This window comes from Spermophilus citellus (genome assembly GCF_964194105.1).
Source record: "Spermophilus citellus genome assembly, chromosome: X".
Taxonomy (NCBI): domain Eukaryota; kingdom Metazoa; phylum Chordata; class Mammalia; order Rodentia; family Sciuridae; genus Spermophilus; species Spermophilus citellus.
Genome location: NC_138190.1, coordinates 38980290 through 39000357, shown reverse-complemented (window position 1 = coordinate 39000357; position 20068 = coordinate 38980290). Strand labels below are relative to the sequence as shown.

Sequence of the window (20068 nt, the reverse complement as noted above, 5' to 3'; positions counted from 1 at the left end):
GAATTGAATTGAATCTATAGTATTTCTCTAAATGCTTATACTTATAGCCTACATTACTGGTGACCCGCTGTCAAAAACCCTCCAGTTTACGTCATTTAACACATTTCAAACCAGTTGTTCTTTAAAAATCTCAATAACTTTCCCATTTTCTCATCATACAAGTAGAATTCATGTTTTCCTACTGTTCCTCTTTGTTGAATGTTATATGTGTGCCATATCCAGAAGGTCATCATATGGGTATGATATATATACACTTATCCCAGATTATGTCCAAACCTTTTGTATTAGCTCTTACATATCTTCACACTTCTTCTGTTAATGTGTCTTCTCTTCCTTTGTGTTGTGAGTCATTTGTATAAAGCAACCTAGCTTAAAAACTTTACATACTGTGATAAAGGATACCCGGTGTGGTTCAACTTCTGGTAGACTTCTGTCATTTTTGGAAGAGGCCTCATGTGAGTCTACTACAGTAACCATCACAAACCAAAGAAATTTCATATGTGGATGTCTCCTTTTTCCCCAATCATGTGTCCAGTTGTCTCACTGGAATAGACTGTGTTTCCTCAGCAAATGGCTTGAAGGAGCTTAAGATAGCTTTCCTGAGCCCCCAAGATGACTGGGTGCTACAAGTCTATTGTAAGGTTCCATAAAGCCAAGATGAAAACTAAGAAATACTTAAGGGCTGAATAAATACAAGTGTTTTACTGAAATGGAGATATTCTCCCACTATTAGTACAGGTGCCAGGCATTTTATAGTCTATTGACTCAGATTAGTGGACAAATATTTACTAAAAAGATTACTATGTGCTAGGGTGCTCTCCTGGTACACAGGAAATCTCGGAAGAATGGGACTCAATTTTACCCTCAAAGAGACCATGTTCTCATGGGGAGGTATATTCGTAAACAAATAATTGGAAAGCAGTGTGGCTTGTGTTTCTGGATGAGTATAGACTGAGTCATCTGGGAGTCGGCCCTGAGTCGCATGTAGCTAACTTTACAGAGGGGTCCAGGAAAGCCCCCTATCATCTCACAAGAGACTGTTTGAACCAAGCCCAGCAGCTTGAGGAGGAACTCGGCAGGCATTATGTAAAGACTAAATATTTGTTCCTCCTTCATCCCATCTGAGCCAAGTGGAACTTGCTGGAAAGAGTCACAAAGACCAAAACAAAGAATTCTGTACTATGAAGATAGTTAGATGACAAAACAAGTCTGAACAATGGCAGAAACAGCTTTGTTGGAGATTTGATTGTAAATGAAGCCTACAGTAGTAGGCACGTGTTGATGTCTCCAGAAAATAGCTCAAGGCTTAAAAGTGGGTACAAATGCAGAATGACCACAGTAAGTAAATGAAAGTCTCATGAGTTCTTGGGAATTAACTGGCTTTTTCTATTATTTACAGGTTCAGAAAAGTTACTTATTATTTTTACTTATTGATGGAATGCAAATTAATTTACTTCCTTTTTTAATGACAGTATTTCTTAACTGTTTTGCACGTTACTGACATTGTATAAAGATAATACTTTAGGGATTTTTTCCAGGGATGGAAGAGACATATGCACATGGACTCAGAGCAGTTAATTTCCGGAAACTGTCCAAAAATGGCTATTATTTAGATTAAAACTATCCTTTTTCTCTGAGTGTTTTTGATGAGTAAAATGAGTCATGTTTTCATTTAATGACTATTTTTTAAAAATTGATTTTCATCGAGAAGGATTAAAGCCATGCTCCTAATTGCTAAATATTATTTTTAAAAAACTAGTCTGAGTCTGTCTTTATGGGTTATGAGTGGTTTCGCCCTTAGCAGATTGTTTTAGGATCATGTGCCAACCTAGTCCCTTTCCAGGCCTGTTCAGACTAGAATTATTTGGCAGAGAATGTCTTTTATAAAGTGTCTCAAGCAGGAACGTCCCAGAAAATGTTCACCTTGGTCTTGAAGTTGACTTGCAGAGCAATTTACTAAATAGAGAGATGTGAGGATCAAGTGACCATCAGCTGGTATAAATGTTGTTGGTCACTGTAGTCACAGGATCTCAGGTATGTGAGAGCTGGATGGGTTGCAACCACGTGCCTGGTTATGGTGATACCCTGGCTCAAGTGCTGCAATGTAGCACAGAAGGAATCCAAGTTCACAGGAATGTACTTTAATTAGACACCTGTATTTAAAAAGCTTATTTCTCCTCTAGCATAATTTCACCCCGTGGCACAGTGTATGTACATGGTGCATTTCTTTCTTGGTCTACACTGAGAATTAATTAGACCTTTTGTTCTTAATCATGTGGGAAACATTTTTTAAAAACAGCTTTATTGAAGTATAATTGAACCTGCATATATTTCATGTGTGCAATTTGAGTTTGGACTATGCAAACTCTTGTGATATCATCATGACAATCAAGGTCATAGACATACCTCCCGAAATTTACTTCTGTCCCTTTTGTGCGCGCGCGCGTGTGTGTGTGTGTGTGTGTGTGTGTGTGTTAAGAGCACTTAACATGAAACCTTCCTGGTCAGAGGCAACTTTTGCTCTCTTTTAAAGTAAACTCTGACTTTCTTAGAATAGTGGACTGGCTTGTGCTCTTCCAAATCCATAAATAGAAGTTGACTGTGTTCCTCTTTAGTTAACAGAAGGTTACTGGCACATGCACTCAAATATGTGAAATGTCATCAATGGGGGTTGGAGGACATGTGAAACCAAACTTCATGGGACTATAGAAAATCAAGGAACTGGAAATTTTCAAATTAAAGCAAAAAAAAAAAAAAAAGAAATAGATCGCTTCACTGTTGTGGAGTCATTTTGACAATTTTGACTTGGGAAAATTAGCATTCTGGTGGTACCCTGAAATCATTTATCCCTCTTCCTTTACTTCCTCATACAGCCATTGGGATCAGAATTTCTTTCCAGAAGCTATGATTTCTATTGTTAGGGATGCTTTATGAAGGCAAAACGGAACTGCCTGGGTGATTCCTTTTAAAAAAGATTGGGGAATTCTACTCTGTTTGGTTGAATGACCCATGAAACAGCATTTCTTTCATTTCTAGGGAAACTTTGATATGAATGTCATTTTCTATCTGGCTGCTTGGCTTTTGATCATCAGTGGGTTTCTTCACTTTTCAGTCTGGTACATAGGTCACCCCTGCTCTAGCTGTGGAATGTAAGCTCTTCAAATTATAGGACAACTTCAAGTAATGCACTTTATCCTACTTCAGAGTCGGCTTTCTGACAGCAGGTGGCAGGCTTAACTTTTAATCAGGTTTTCCTCCCTTGAAACTCTTTCCCCACTTCAAGCAAATGGTCTTTGGCCAGAATGGATGGAGTTTTGGGTTGTTGTCATTTTCATTTCATTGGTTTGCACTGTGAATAGGAATCAGGCAGAGAGTTCCTTGGTTCAAGCTTTGTTTCCTGTACTGGAAATAAGCTGTCTTCTTAATTATTAGATAATAGAATTAAATAGCCCAACATTTCTATTTTAACCCTGTTTCTTTGACCTGTTTATAAAGTTTGAAAATGCATAATTGGTTAATATTCCATGTTGTTATATATTCTATATTCTGTTTTTAGTAGACTTTAAAAATACATACGATTCTATTGTTTAATGGTTGACACTAGGAACAAAATCTTAAAAATTTTATTTACATCCTTCCTAGTATGTTTGGTACCTAGATATTTGAAATAAGGGGAAAAAGCCCATTTTAACTTTGTTTTTAAAGCCCATTTAATAAAATTAGGAGGCTAGATAAGGCTGACTTTAAGAATTAAAAATACCATTTTTCCTAATTTGATGACGGACCAAGATATAGAAAAGACAATCCTTTGGATCTTGGCTTTGGAACTAACCAAACTAAACCCATACCTCATTTTATAAGTAACCCATACCTTACTTATAAAAGTTGAAGTATGAATGCTTTTAGTGGTTTGTGTATTCTTTAAATGCTTTATTGTATATTGAAAGTGAAAATGGTCTTTTCCCCATTTCAGTATGTATGCTTTAGTTTGTAAGTTATGCCCAAATATAATTTATAGATTTGTTTTAAATTATTTAAAAAAAAAACCAGCAATCAAACAAAAACTTATGCCACCTTGTAAATTCCACCGTTATCCTCCCCTGAAGAGCTGGCCATGCCATCGAAGCACTATTATTATAACTTGGCAATGGGTTGTCTCTTAAAATTAAGCATCTGTGATTAAATAATTAAATCATTCACTAGATAATGTATATACTTAGAGCTCCCAGAAAGCTGGTCATCTTTCCTTGCTGCTAACACATTCAAAAAAGAAGGGAGCCACTTCTCTTGGCAGTAGATATTTCATTGCCATTCTAAGGTCCAGCTATGTGGCCAGATTTCTTCTAATTGATTAAAACACCCCTGATCTTTTTGAAGTGATTATGGAGACTTACTCAATTCATAAGAAGGTTAAATTCTTAGATGTGTGTGCTTGGAGCAAAGTTGCCTAGTCACTTATATTCAAGACTAATCCTAAAAGTAGAAAATAATAACAACAGATTTCTGGGCCTTCTTTCTTTCCTGGGGTTGTTCTTTTCTCCCCAGGTGTGGGTATGATTCTCCTCATCTTCCTCCTTCCAGCTACTCAAATGTCAGGCCCTCAGCAAAGCTTGCTTGACTACCTTTAAGAGAAAGAACAATATTCCCCTTTACTGTTGATTATACATAACTCTTGGGGGGTATTTTCCTGTTTCTTCCTACCTTCATGTAAATTTTAGATTCTCAGTTCCATGGAGAGAGGGACTTTGTTGCATTCCTAGTGCCTGTTATAAAATACAGAGAAAGGGAGTCTGTATTTTTGGATGGATAAATGAATGAATACATCAATGATGAGGGCACCAGTCCTGTAACTTATTTTATGACTGCATTATATTATGGGAGGACAGCTTGGAACTGAAAACCAATGAGCTGCTACTTTCATATTTTGCAGATAACATTTCTGCAGTTTTCTTTGATATTTTAGACATTTGGTAGAAATAACTGTCATCTTCCATTTATAGCAAGAAGCCATATTTTAAATACAATTTACATCTGTCTATCATGGCTAGATTACTCATCTTAAAATAACACTAAACATTTAAAATGCTCCAAGGTCACATAAAGTTGTGGATTGTGTGGATGGTGAGGTTGGTATGTAGATGAGTGGGTGGATGGGTAGATGATCAACAACTGAATATCCAGGTCTGTGGCATGAACCTGGCATACAATGTAGATTTCTGTGTTTATTTGGCAACAGCTACATTGTCTGCTGGGTTTCAGGCTACCTGGACAAAATATAGAGAAAGCACCTCAATAATAAAGTGTGTGTGTTTCAGAGAAGCTCATCTGTTTCGTTTGCTGCTGCATCTCCAGACATTGACACTTTACTCAAAATCACTCAATCAGGACTTATTGAATAAATAAATAATTGAATCTAAAGATGGTTTGAAACTGCGTAAGTGGAGTTATTTTCAAGATATCCATTCAGAACCAAGAGAAAATATGGAAATGAAATCTTGAAATTGTTTGCACATTAGTTTCCAGCATTGACATGTTTTTTCTTTCCTTCCACAGCATCCCTCCTGAGATGGCTGTAGATCTTCCAGTTGCTGCAAGTTGTAGATGCCCTCAATGGCTCAGTAGCCAGTGTAGATCCTGTCTTTTGTAATCAGCAGCTACATCTGGCTACTGGGTCTCTGATAGCATCATTTGGCTTCTGTTACACTGCCGTGAGCAAGATCATTTGGGTAGTGTTTAATAATGAGGGCTTTATTTTGAGTTATACATGTACACACACACATACACACAGACTTTTGAGGTATAAGTCTTTCATTATTAGCTGGGTTTAGGTCCCACAGTCTTGGCTGGGCACAGAATCACGAGCCACCACATACCTTGTAGATTCAAACAGCAATTCTTTATTCCCGAACTCTACACATGTTCTGGGAACTCAAGGATCGGGCCTGCCTGAGGCAGCAGGATATGCCCTATTCCCCGTAGGGTACACCTTAAACCTGGAACTTCCCTAAACCCAAGGACGGGATACTCCCTAAAACCTGATCAGCTCTAAACCCGGATCCACCCTGGTCCTTGAGCAAGGTCACCTTACTAAAGCATACATGCAATGTCCCAGCGAATGTCCTCTAAGCAACATGGGGTATGCTGGCAAGGAAATTTCGATGCGTCATTCCTACTTGGCAATGGCCCTCAGCATTTAGGAAACTGGCAGTCTGAATGATGAAGTATATTTGCTTTTGATATCAGAAGTCGGTAGAATCTGGATATTCTTACAGTCTGCATTAGATACTATCTACCCATCCACCCACTCATATACCTGCCTACCTGACCATCCATACATTCATCTGTGTACACATCTCCTTACTTTTAAAGGATGTTTTCAAAATAACAGGATGATTAAATAATGACAACTTGATATGATATTTTCAGATAATTTCATTTGTAGTGAGTCCCCAAACATCTGACTTGAGGTTGCCTTTTTTCCTTGTGGTAGAGAACACACATAACAATTTTGACATCTTGAATGCAGCAGGCAATTGTTTTGAAACAGTTCATGTGGAAAACTCCTGGGCTGAATATCCAGGTCTGTGGCATGAACCTGGCATACAATGTAGATTTCTGTGTTTATTTGGCAACAGCTACATTGTCTGCTGGGTTTCAGGCTACCTGGAAACATGTTCTCCACTGGCTGTCTCATCAGTGCTTTACCTTTAATATTGCTGAAAAACTTCCAGGAGTCATAAGTCACTGGAGTTCATACCATTGGACAGAGTATAAAGAAAGCACCCCATGGAAGCTGATCACCTTAGCACAGAACGATTTCATTATGATTTCACCCACAGTAGTGTCACATACCAGCCTAGTAAAATGAATGAATCAGGGATAAGGTATAATGTCATCTTTCTTTTTTCTGCCACAACTGTCAGTGATTGGTCACTTAAATGTCACTATGAATTGTTATTTGATTTCTATTTGTAATTACTTTCTTCAGAAAGTGTAGCAACCCATATTCCTAATCACATTGCCCTACTCCTTCATTGCAACTCCCATTTTAGCTTCTCACTGACCTGCAGGAGCACATTTTAATTTTTTTCCCTCTATTTGCCCTTACCCCGTAACATTTATGATCCCTCAGTCTCCCCAGAACCTGAATCTTTCAGTCTCCCCTGGCATCCCACTCATTCCCTGAAAGTGAATTCTAGAAGTTCAATAAAGTGGACTATTGACTACTCTTCACTATCTTATGAAACTGGAAGAACATCTAGAACTAAAAACACCCTGAAGAGAATGAAAGTAGCTTCTGGAAAACACAGGTTTTACATTATGTTTTATTTGCCTGCCCTTTGTGAATAAATTTAACCCTATAAACATCTGTTCAAAGAAACTGTCAATATAGACTATATAAAATTCTCAATAATAAAAGAATAAACCTTTTAAAGGGAATTTATTAAATCTTGATTTATATGGAGATTTTTAGTAAGAAACTGTATTTTACATTAATGTGGATTAAAGTAGAAAACACAAGGAGTGCAAAGATCAGTGTCTGCATGTAATACTCAATTTTAGTGGTAAAATTTGTTTTTGTCGCCCCATGTTGAATTCAGTCAAAATAAAGCTAATGGAATGGACTATTGTGTGTGTGCGTGTGTCTTCTGGCTTACTACCTACCAATCCATTCCTTCATCTGTTCTGTACCAGAGTCACTGGCCTTAATGTCCTGAGAGGAGAAAATCCTTTTACTTGTCTTATCTGCCTTTGAAGAGTGATAATGGCTTGGTGCAGCATGATTAAATTCAATATAAGCCATAAGTATCAAAGGGACAGTGTTTCCTTTCTACCATTTCCTCTCCCTTGCTATTGAAGTTCTTCAAATACCTTTGCCTATCATGAAACAAAATGTTGACATGGATGCCAGGATAAAGAATTTCCTAGATCCATGGTCAAGTTTTCATTTCCCCCTCTGCTATTGGATTGACTTTCAACATATGGTTGAAGATTGTGATGTGATAGAAAATACATATTTAGGCTTTCTTCCCAGTTCTGGCACAAAACTCCTGAAGTCCTCATACTTTCCTGAGTAATAAGTGTTAAGGGAGTATCTTATTCTAATATTTTGTCTTAGTTCCTAGTTCCTGACACCAGATTGTCTAAAGCTCTTGGAACTATGAGGAGCCAATCTTGTTAATGAGATTGTATGTTAATGAGATGACTGATGGCTGGGAGCTCTTGTCTAGCTTCCACAAGGGGGTTGCAAGATAAAGACCCAAGAAATAGGGGGTGGAACTTTCAGCTCATTAGTTTTTTTTCTTTCAGTGCTGGCATGGAACCAGGGCCTCATACACGCTAGGCAAATACTTTTAACACTAAGCTGCAGCCCATTAATCACTATCTTAGTCCATTTATGCCACTGTAACAAAGCACCTGAGAATGGGTAATTATAAGAACAGTGTTTTCTCACAGTTCTGGAGGCTGTCAAGCCAGTGTCTGAGGGTCTTCTTAGTGTGAACTGACATGGTAGAACAGAAAAAGGAGTGGAATCCTGTGTCCTTACATAGTAGAAGAATGAAATATAAAAAGTTTTTTTAAAGTGTCCTGTCCATGAGGGCCCCACCCTCATAACTTAATCATCTCCTAAAGGCCCCACCTCTTAGTATTTCCACATCGATGATTAGGTTTAACTTTGGAGGACACATTCAGAACATGACATTCCATCCTTGACCCCCAAATTCATGTCCTCACATGCAAAATATATTCATTCTATCCCAATACCCACAAGTCTTCTTACAGCAACTTTCAGTCACATCTAAATATAATACTTCCTTAAAGCCCCCACCTCATTAAACAATAGTCTTTAAGTTTCAATATATTTGACAGGACATTCAGATCACAGCAATCATTAAACAGCTAATGATTTAAGAAGTTATGTGTCTAATGAAACTTAAAGAGATTCAGATAGCCCCAAAGTTGCTAAATAAATCAGGGTGTTGAGAAGGCTGGTATGACATGGAAAAGCCCTGGAAACCCAGCATCCCTTCCCACTTACCTTGCCCTATTCATCTTTTCCATTCAGTGGTTCCTGACTTGTAATAAACCAGTAACAGAAAGTAAACTGTTTCCTTGTTCTGTAAGCTGTTCTAGCAAATTATTGAACATAAGGAGGTGTTCTTGATATCTCCTGTTTTTATAACTAGTCAGAAGTATAAAGGCCCAGAAATTGCAATTGGCATTTGAAATAGGGGCAGTCTTGGGCCCTTAACTTACAGTCTGACACTAACTCCAGGTACAATTGACTCTAATTGTAGGCACCCATCTGGTGTCATCAAAACCCTACACATTGGTGCTAGAAGTGTGAGTGAAAACAGGACAGAGGTGCAAATGACCAGGGACTTGCTTTCTCACCTTCGCTCAATTTTTTTCTCACTCTGTGGGAACTTAAAATGATGTAGTTGCTTTAGAGAAGTTTGGCAATTCTCCAAAAACTTGCCATGTGAGTGAGAGATTTCACTCCTAAGTATATACACCAAATAATTAAAAACAAAAACCAAATACATGTGCATATATATTCATAGCACTAATTCCTATGTACAATAGCCAAAAAGTGGAAAGAACTCCAATGTCTATCAACTCGTGAACGATAAAATGTGTTATACAATGAAATATTTACACAGTCATAAAAGGAATAATGATTTATGCTATAATGTGGATGAATACTGAAAACACTATGCTTAGTGAAAAAAAAAAAAACAGGCAGAAAAGTTACATACTACATGATTCTGTTTAAATGAAATGTCCACAGTAGACAACATCTTAAGAGACAGTAGGTCTCAGAACCAGGGCCTGTAATTGAGGAGTGACCCCTCATAGGTACATAGCCTCCCTTTGGGGTGGTGGAAATTTTACAGAATTAATGTTCTGGTGATGGTTGCACAACTTTTTGAAGGGTGAATCTCATGGTATGTGGAAAATGATTAATATAGACAGTTCTCACATACTATGAGTTGCTGGATGTTAATATGTATATTGTGAAATGTACTTTTTAATACATTTATCCTGCACATTTATAATATGTACATTATAAAAATCAGGAAATTAACATAATCTACATAGCTTGTTCAGATTTCACCCCTTGTCTCACTATTGTCTTCCTTCTGGTTTAAGATGCAATATAAGTCCCCACTTTCAATTATCATGTCTCTAGCATTTCTCAGCCTTTTATCTTTCATGACTTTGACACTTTGGAAGAGTACAGGCCAGTTATTTGTAGAATGTCCCAGTATTTGGATTTCTCTGATGATTCCTTCTGCTTAAATTTGGGTCACACATGTTTGGCAAGAATACCACAGAAGTAACTTTGTGTCCTTAGTGGATCATATCAGGAAGCACATTATGTTTATTTGTCCCACTACTGGTGACATTAACTTCGATCATTTGCTTAAGTTGATGTCTGATCCTGCTGTTCATACTTTCTTGTTTATAAAAGATTCCTTTTACTCCCATTCTCTATTTCCAGTTCCCTTCACTCCCAACACATATACAACTGTTTCATATGTATCATTTAGTTTCTATGTGTTCTTGAAAAATGTGCCTTGATTTGGTGTTATGTATGTATAATTTACATGAGTGACACCATGTTAGAACTCATTCCATTTCTTACATTTAAAAAAAATTAGCTGGGGATATCACTCAGTTGGTAGAGTACTTTCCTTGCATGCATAATCCCCAGCACCACAGACAAACAAAGAAATTAGCACTGTCCTTATGGTCCATGTTGCTTTTTATTCTACATCTGACACTGTAGAGTACAACAACCATATTTTACCTATGACATTTCCAGTGTTGGACCCCAAATGGAACCAGTTCCTACCTACATAAACAATATTGTAGTGAACATTTTAATATATATCTCCTTATGAATCTGTGGAATAAAGTTGTCGGCTCATAGGAGATTCTTACCTCACCCCCAACACACTTAGAGTGGCCTGATCAGTGCATGTTCTCAATATCAGTGAAGGTGTCCTATACACCTCTCTGCGAATAGTTGAAATAATGAAGCTGTTTTTGCCAATCAAAAAGTATAATGTGAAAGTGTGGTAATTTGTATTTCTCTGGTTACTAATGATTATGAACATCTTTTCCCATGTATTTGAGCTTTTCTGATCTGCAACTTTCCTATTCATGCTTCCTGCCCCACACATTTTTAAGTTTTAAACTATACTTTTAAGAAAACCCAGGGACTCACACATGTGCTTTGCAATGCAACTTTTATAATAAATCAAATGTCTTTAGATGTTTTTGTCTATTTCTGGGATATATATTTCATTTTGTTCGTCTATTTGAGTATTCTTTTATATATATATTTTTTTAGTTGTAGTTGGACACAATACCTTTGTTTTATTATTTATTTATTTTTATGTGGTGCTGAGGATTGAACCCAGGGCCTTGCCCGCACTAGGCAAGCGCTCTACAAACAAAATATGAATAAGTAAATAAATAATATCTCAACAAATATATCCTTATTAAAAAGTACAGCACACATATGGGAAAATGCATGTAAGATAAATGAATGAACAACTTACTGAATACATTTGCGTAACTGCTATCCAGGTCAAGAAATGGAATATTGCCAGCATCTGAAACTCAGCCCCCATGCATACTCTTACTAACTGTCCCTCCTCCCTCCCCACAGGTAATTGCCATTCTGAATTATAACATTATACCTTAGCTTTGCTTGTTAATCAAGTTTGTGTAAGTGCAGTTAGTTGCACAATGTTTTTTGTATTTCATTTTTTTTCTCAAAAGATACTTGTGAAATTTTTCCATGCTGTGCACAAGTGTAGTTTGTTCATTTTTGTTCCTGCATTAAAAAATTCTTAATTTGAAAATAGTCTTTTCTTTAACAGTAAGTGCTAATTTGTGTGTGTCCTACTAAAATCTTTCCCTATGCAAAAGTTTTATTGTTTTGCTTTTCACATTTAAATCTACAGTTTTCCTAGAATTGAATTTGTAAATTGGGTGTGTTATACATCAAATTTAATGTTGTTTTCATTTATGGTGCTGGGGAGTGAACCCAGGGACTCACACATGATCAGCAAGTACTCTACATCTGAGCTACACCACAATACTCCCTCCCTGCTCCTTTTTTCCTGTGTTTTTGTTTGTTTGTTTTTGATTTTCTGGGGGTTTTTGAGACAAGCTCATTAAGTTGCTGAGACTGGCTTTGAACTTGCAATCCTCCTACCTCAGCCTCATGAAAAGCTGTATTACAGGAGTGTGCTACCATGTCTGGCTCAAATTTAATCTTTTAATATAGGGATTTACAATTTATCTGGTATTTTGTTGAAAAGAACTACCTCTGCTTTGCAATGCAACTTTTATAATAAATCAAATGTCTTTAGATGTTTATGTCTATTTCTGGGATATATATTTCATTTTGTTCGTCTATTTGAGTATTCTTTTTTATATTTATTGTTTTTTAGTTGTAGTTGGACACAATACCTTTGTTTCATTATTTATTTATTTTTATGTGGTGCTGAGGATTGAACCCGGGGCCTTTCACGCGCTAGGCGAGCACTCTACCACTGAGCCACAACCCCAGCCCTATTTGTGTATTCTTGTGCCAATATCATATTGTCCTTATTATCATAGCCATGTAAGTTTTGACATCCATCAGAGGTGTTGTTCTTTGATATTGCTTGGATGTTTTAGACTCTTTGCATTTGTGTTATAAATTTTAGAATCTGTTGTCACTTTCAATTAAAAGTTGAGATGGGAGGGAAAGGGAGAGAAAAGGGAAATTGCATGGAAATGAAGGGAGACCCTCATTGCTATACAAAATTACATATAAGAGGTTGTGAGGGGAATGGGAAAATAAACAAGGAGAGAAATGAATTACAGTAGATGGGGTAGAGAGAGAAGATGGGAGGGGAGGGGAGGGGGGATAGTAGGGGATAGGAAAGGTAGCAGAATACAACAATTACTAATAGGGCATTATGTAAAATTGTGGATGTGTAACCGACATGATTCTGCAATCTGCATTTGGGGTAAAATTGGGGGCTCATAACCCACTTCAATCTAATGTATGAAATATGATATGTCAAGAGCTTTGTAATGTTGTGAACAACCAATAAAAAAAAAGTTGAGATTTTAATTGGAATTGCAATTAGCCAGTTTGGGGCAAATTATTATGTTTTATTGAATCTTCTGATATATGAATGTTCAGATCTCTCCATTGGTTTAAATTGGTTTTCTGTGTACAGATATTGCATATCATATGTTAGATTAATTTTCAGGTATCTGTTCTTTTGTGATGCTACTATAAATGATATTTTCTTTTTGGGGGGTGGGTACGAGGGATTGAACCCAGGGGCACTTAACTACTGATCCACATCCCCAGAACTTTTTTTATATTTGATGTAGAGACATTTTTTTTTTCCTGAGTTGCTTAGGGACTCCCTAAGTTGCCTCCTGAGCCATTGGGGTTACAGGCATGTGCCACTGTGCCTAGCAAATGATATTTTTTTTAATATTAAACTTTCTATGTAATGGGTTTTTCTGGTATAGGAAAATGCAGATTTTTAAAACTGCATATCAAGTAACTTTGCTAAATTTATTTGTTAATTCTAAGATTAACTATATATTCTTCTGAACTTTTCTATGAATAGAAATATGCCTATGAATAAGTGTTTTTCCTTTCTAATCTTTATACTTAATTCTTTTTATTTACTGATTCTACTGACTAGGACCTTCAGTACAGTATCAAATAGAAGAGTGACTAGAGAGTAGCATTCTAGCATACGTGTCTTAGTGTCAAAGGGAATGGAAAGCTTTCAACATTTTACCAGTAGGTAGGGTGTTTTCTGTAATTTTTGTTTGTTTGTTTTGTGAAATAGAACTTTTAATGCCGTTTACCTCTCTTCTAAGATTGTCAAGAATTTTTGTCATGAATCAATAGTGAATTTTGGTTTTCTGCATTTATTGAGATGATCATTTATTTTGGTCTTTGTTTAGTTAATGTAATGAATTACGTTGTCTTTTTAAAAGTCAACTTTAATAAAGTATAATTTACATGTTAAAATACATACATTTAAAGTATATAATTGGAGGTATTTTGACAAACAATCATCACAATAAAGATATTAAACATTCTGTTACTCCATAAATCTCCCTTGTGCCTTTTTTAGGTAAATTCCCACTCCTCCATCCCCACCAGGCACACAAAGCACACACTAGTCTGCTTTCTGTTGCTATGGATTAAGTTGCCTTTTCTCAAGTTTTATGTAAATGCAGTTATATAATATGTAGCCTTTTGAGTCAGGCTTCTTTCACTTGGCATAATGCTTTTAATATTCATCCACGTCATGTGTGTTAGTATTTTGTCATTTCTTATTACTGACTAGTATTTTATGAATCTACCACAGTTTGTTTATTCATCCTCTTTCAGTAGAGATTTAAATTGTTTAAAGTTTTTGACTATTAAGAATAAAGCTTTGGGGGCTGGGGATGTGGCTCAAGCGGTAGCGTGCTCGCCTGGCATGTGCAGGGCACTGGGTTTGATCCTCAGCACCACATAAAAAAAAAAAATCAAGATGTTGTGTCCACCGAGAACTAAAAAATAAATATTAAAAAATTCTCTCTCTCAAAAAAAAAAGAGAAAGAAATTGTGTCCACTTAAAACTAATAAAAAAATAAATATTAAAAAAGAATAAAGCTTTCTTGAGCATTCAGTCTTTCTGTGGGTATCTACTTTCTTTACTTTTGGGAAAATACCTATGAATCATAGGCAGATATATTTTTAATTTCAGAAGAAACTGCTAAACTTTTCCAAAATGATGATATTACTTTATGTACTTACCTGTTCGAGTCTGTAAACAAGTCTGGATGGCGCCTGGTATTTGGCCAGAGGGAGTGGTTTGTGAAGTAACGCCAGCGAGCCATTAAGTGTGGAGATTCCTTATTGGTTGACTGCTGTATCTAGTTTATGTTAATTAAGATAAGCTGTGTGGAATGTATATATACCCCTCCTGTCCTACAATAAATGGCTCCCACTCCTGCTGTGTCAATGTACACAAGTTGTTCATCACCCCGCCCCCTGTTAGTTTGCTGCAGCTGGACTGTGGCACTTACTTACCTACAATTTCTGAGCCCCCCATTTGCTTTACACTCTTGCTGACCCTTCACTGGTATTCCTTTTTAATTTTAGCTAAACTGATGGAGGAAATAGTAGTATCATTGTGATTTTAAATTACATTTCACTAGTGACTAAAGATATTTTTTGGGGGTGTTTATCTGCCATTTATATATATATGCATATGTATGTATATAAATATCTCTTCATATCTTTTGCCCATTTCTACCTGGATTGTTTATCTTCTCATTATTGGTTTTTAAGAATTCTTCATATGTCTGGATGCAAATTTTTTATTAGATATGTGTTTTGCTAATACTTTCTCCCAGTTTCTTGCATCCCTTTTGTTTTTCTTGACAGTAATGATCAAAGAGCAGAAGTTTTTAATTTTGGTATTCAATTTATCCAGTTTCCTTTTTGTTCTTTAGATTTCTGAGTTCTGTTTTTAACTGACAAATAATAATTGTATATATTTATAGGAGACAATGTGATATTTTGATTTATGTTTATAATATGGAATGATTAAATCAGGCTCATTAGCAAATCCATCACCACACATCTTTATCTTTTTTTGGTGATGAAACACTTAAAATGTACTTTAGTGATTTTGAAATACTCAATGCATTATTATTTCTTTTAGCTACTATTATGCATAATAGATCACTAAACCTCATTCCTCCTATCTAACAAACTTTGTACCCTTTGATCAAAACCGCCCCCTCCCACATCTACCCCTCCCCACCTTCAATAATTATTATTCTACTTTCTACTTCTATGAATTCAATGTTTTAGATTCCACATATGAGTGAGATAAAGCAGTATTTGCCTTTCTGTGTTTGCCTCATTTCACTTAGCATAATGTCCTCCAGGTTCATCTATGTTGGAAATCATGGGATTTCCCACTTTTAAGGGTTGAATACTTCCCAGTGGCTCCAAGGCTGAGACAAGTGGGTCATGAGTTCTAAGCCAGCTTCAGCAACTTAGCAAGGTGCTAAGCAACTCAAGGAGACCCTGCCACTAAATAAAATACAAAAAAGGGCTGGGGATACCACTTGGTGGTTAAAGGCCCCTGGTACCAAAAAAGAAAAATTCCTGGTACCAAAAGAGAAAAAAAAATGGCTAGATACTTTTCCAATGTGTTCTTATGCCACATTTTCTTTTTCTTTTTTTAAAATATTTTTTGTTGCCAATGTTTATTTTTATGTGGTGCTGAGGATCGAACCAGGGCCTCACATATGCCAGGCAAGTGCTCTACTACTGAGCCACACCCACAGTCCCCACATTTTATTTATCCATCTATTTTTAAGATTATCATACTTTTCAAGTCCAATTAAAAAGTCTTTTTTGTGTGTTTCTTTACAGACTATGTATAATTCTAAGATTTAAGATTTATGATCCATTTCTAATTAATTTTTGTATGGGATATAAAATAAGATTCCAGGTTCTTTTTAATTCCATGTAGACTTTCAAATTTTTTGAACGCCTTCTCTTTAAAAGACTATCTTCCTAGCCCTGCCTAATTACTTTGACCTCTTAAAAAATTAACTATTTATGCATGTTTTAAAACATGCAAAATGAAAATTTTAAGTATATATTACATAGAAAGGGTTAAAAGTGAATATGGCTGAGTAACAAGAATATATGGTAACTGGTCCTTTCCCACTAGTTTCTGGAAGAAAAGCATTATTAGGGTATAGACTATAAAATGGCATACAAAGCAAAGATAGAAACAAAAAAAGGTTGCAAATTGTATTTCTAGCTGTCAAGACATTATTTTTGAGAGCTGAGGTTATCTCTAACGACGAAACCAAAGCCAGCTATTAAACAGCCAGAATGCGACGGTAATTGAATACATGACCATTTCTCTTTTGGCACGTTCTTTGTTCTCCTCTTCTAGAAGATGCAGGCGTCTATTTAGTTTGATTATCTGTCGTCTTAATGAAGTTGCATCTACAGTAGTCACTTCATCCGAAGTTCCTTCAATTGCTGTATCTGTATTTGAAATGTCATTCCTGATGTTGTCAGAATTGGAAGAGGTAGCAGAAGACCTGCTACCCAACATGGGTCTGTGATTTTGATCTAGCACATCGAAGATATGGTTGTAAGTCCTATGACTAGAAGGCTGAATAAGTGACAAATGCCATGAGCAGAACCAAGATTAGCTCTATCTTCAGGTAACATCTGAACAGGACAGATGGGAGTCTGTTGTGTTGATGGTGTCACATTGGAATGATTTCTAACTATTCATTTCCATGAACAGCATATTCACTCTTAGAGGACTCTCTTTTTAGTTCACTGCATGGATTTCTTCATTTTGAGGAGTTAGATGTCTTTCTGAATCCAGAAATCTAGTGATTTTTCACTTAACATGAGAACATGAGGTGTAGTTGTAGTGCCAGAGGTTTAAAGGTAGTGGACTGAACAAGGTCAGGATCTGCTGGTCTTGAAAACGGAATGTCCTCATGGTTTCCTGCCATGACAACGTTCTCTGGAACACTAGCATTTGGAACTCCTTGGAATTCTTGTTACAGGTCAGCATTTGATGGTATTACCATTAATTTTTCTAAGACCCTCATTTGCTGACTAATAACCTTGGTGTTTTCCATTTTGTACTGAATTTGACTAATTTCAGCCATCTTGGCAGCAGTGAAAACAAGGAAATGCTGCCCTGCTCACCAAATGTGTTCCAGGACTGCTTGCTGTTTGACACTATCTGCTCTTGTACTTCCTATTAAATTCTTTAATTTGCTCCAGGGTACACGAGTTAAATTTGGAGAAACTTTGTGCCCCTAGGGTCCCTAACGAGGGCTTCTAGGATGGGGCTGCATATTCTCAGAGGTTACTGGCTGAGCACAGTTGGGTGCTGGGGCAAATGCCTCCTGGGTTAGCCTGTAGCAGACTAGGAGCTTGCTGCAAAACCTTAGTGAAAATGAGAACACATGTATTGCACACATATTGGATAAACTGCTGAAATGTTGGGAATTCATTGAGTCTGCATTGATGCTTAAGGTGATCGGTGATCATGAAATATTAGGTGAATTGATTTTCTTAAATCTGACAGAAGAAGAGTTACATTTAGTTCCTTTAGATACTTTGCATTTTCATATAAATTTTAGAACCAGCTTTTTTATTTCTATAAAACAACCTAATGGGGTTTTGATTGAGATTACATAGAATCCATGAACATTTGGGGACTATCCCTCTCTCCCACTTCACTCATTATGACTGCTTTTTCTGTACTGTATAAGTTTTTGTTTCTCCTGGAATAATTTTCTTCTTCTTTTAAATTTTTCTTAGTTTTCTATGTACCTAGAAATATTTCACCCCCAAGATTCTTTTCCATCTCTAGTATCTAATTTGAATTCTTTCTTTTTTTTTTTTTCAGAGAAATCTCTCCCATCATTTCTGATCTGCTTAAATATGGACAGCTTGCTCCATAGACCTTGCTGAACACCATCATCTTAGAAACTCCCCCATCACCATCTTAGGTTTTATTTTATTTTGTTTTGCCTTCTTCTTGACTTGATTTTCCTATTTCTTTGGGTTTTCTTTTTTCTTAGTTCACTATCTTTTTTGGTGACCACATCATTTAAACATTTCCCAAGAGCATATAGGAGGTAAAATTTTAGATTATATGTATCTTTATTTTGCCATCATACTTAACTCATAGTTTCACTGGCTGTAGAATTCTATGTTGGAAATGACTTTTTCTTTTGATGACATTGTTCCATTGTTTTGAAAAATGTTACTGGGTAAAATAAAATATCACAATAATCCACAATCCTTTATATAAAATCTGTTAATTCTTTTTTTAAATACTTATTCATTTATTTTTTAGGTGTAGATGGACACAACACAATGCCTTTATTTTTATGTGGTGCTGAGAATCGAACCTGGGTCCCGCTTGTGCTAGGTGAGCACTCTACTGCTGAGCCACAATCCCAGCCCCCAAATCTGTTAATTCTTGATGTTATTTTTTCCAACTCTTTCTCTCTGAAAAGATCTTTTTCTTTGTTCCAAGCGATTTAACACTCTGCCTTGTTGTGAATCTGTTTCCTTCCTTTGTGATGAGAGCTTTCAAGCTAGAGATTTCAAGTTTTCAATTTTGGGAAGGGTCTGGAATTATTTTGTTGATGATGGCTTTCCTTCTGTTTTTCCCCACTTTGTGTTTGGAGAACATAGGAATGGGAGAGCAGGACAGCAGTTGCTCTTTCCCATAAATCTTAATGACCTATTTACTTCTTAAATTATCTGTATTTCCCCACGACTTTAAGAAAACCAAACTGCAAATAAGAAAACAACCAAGACTTTTTAAGAAGGAACAATTCGTATAACTTAAGACCTCACTGGAATATCTCAGCATATGATTTAACATACTTCAGTTTCTTTCTACAAAATTAACAAAGGTTATTCAGGTTTGGATCTCTGAATTGACTCTTCTTTTTGTCTCCTTTTCCATTTTATGAGATATTTTCTCAGCTCCTATTGAATTTTAATTTTATTTCCATTGGCTTTTCAACTCTGTGTATTCGAATGTTCTTTTACCATACCATCTTGTTCTCTTTTTGAGGGGGGTGGGTACCAGGGATTGAACTCAGGGGCACTCAACTACTGAACCCCATCCCCAGGCCTATTTTGTATTTTATTTAGAGACAGGGTCTCACTGAGTTGCTTAGCATCTCCCTTTTGCTGAGGCTGGCTTTGAACTCATGATCCTCCTGCCTCAGCCTCCCAAGCCACTGGGATTACAGGTGTGTACCACCGAGCTCGGCAACCATCTTGTTCCTGATTCATGTATGTAATATCGTATTTCTCTGAGGGTATAAAACTCCTTTTTAAAAAGTTTTCTCTGGAAAGTCTATTTCTGGCTTTTTTTTAAAGAAAAATTTGATTGTTTTGTTCATTTAGTTTTATTTTACTCCTATTTGATGACCCTTGACCATCTGA

General features: G+C 36.3%; 1 pseudogene across 1 annotated transcript; it reads right to left on the bottom strand.

Moving 5' to 3' along the window:
* Window positions 1-16916: 16916 nt before the first annotated feature.
* On the bottom strand, window positions 16917-17791 carry LOC308639673 (mitochondrial fission factor-like; annotated as a pseudogene). The gene has a single exon. The product of its transcript is annotated as a mitochondrial fission factor-like (transcript).
* Between the last annotated feature and the right edge of the window lie 2277 nt (window positions 17792-20068).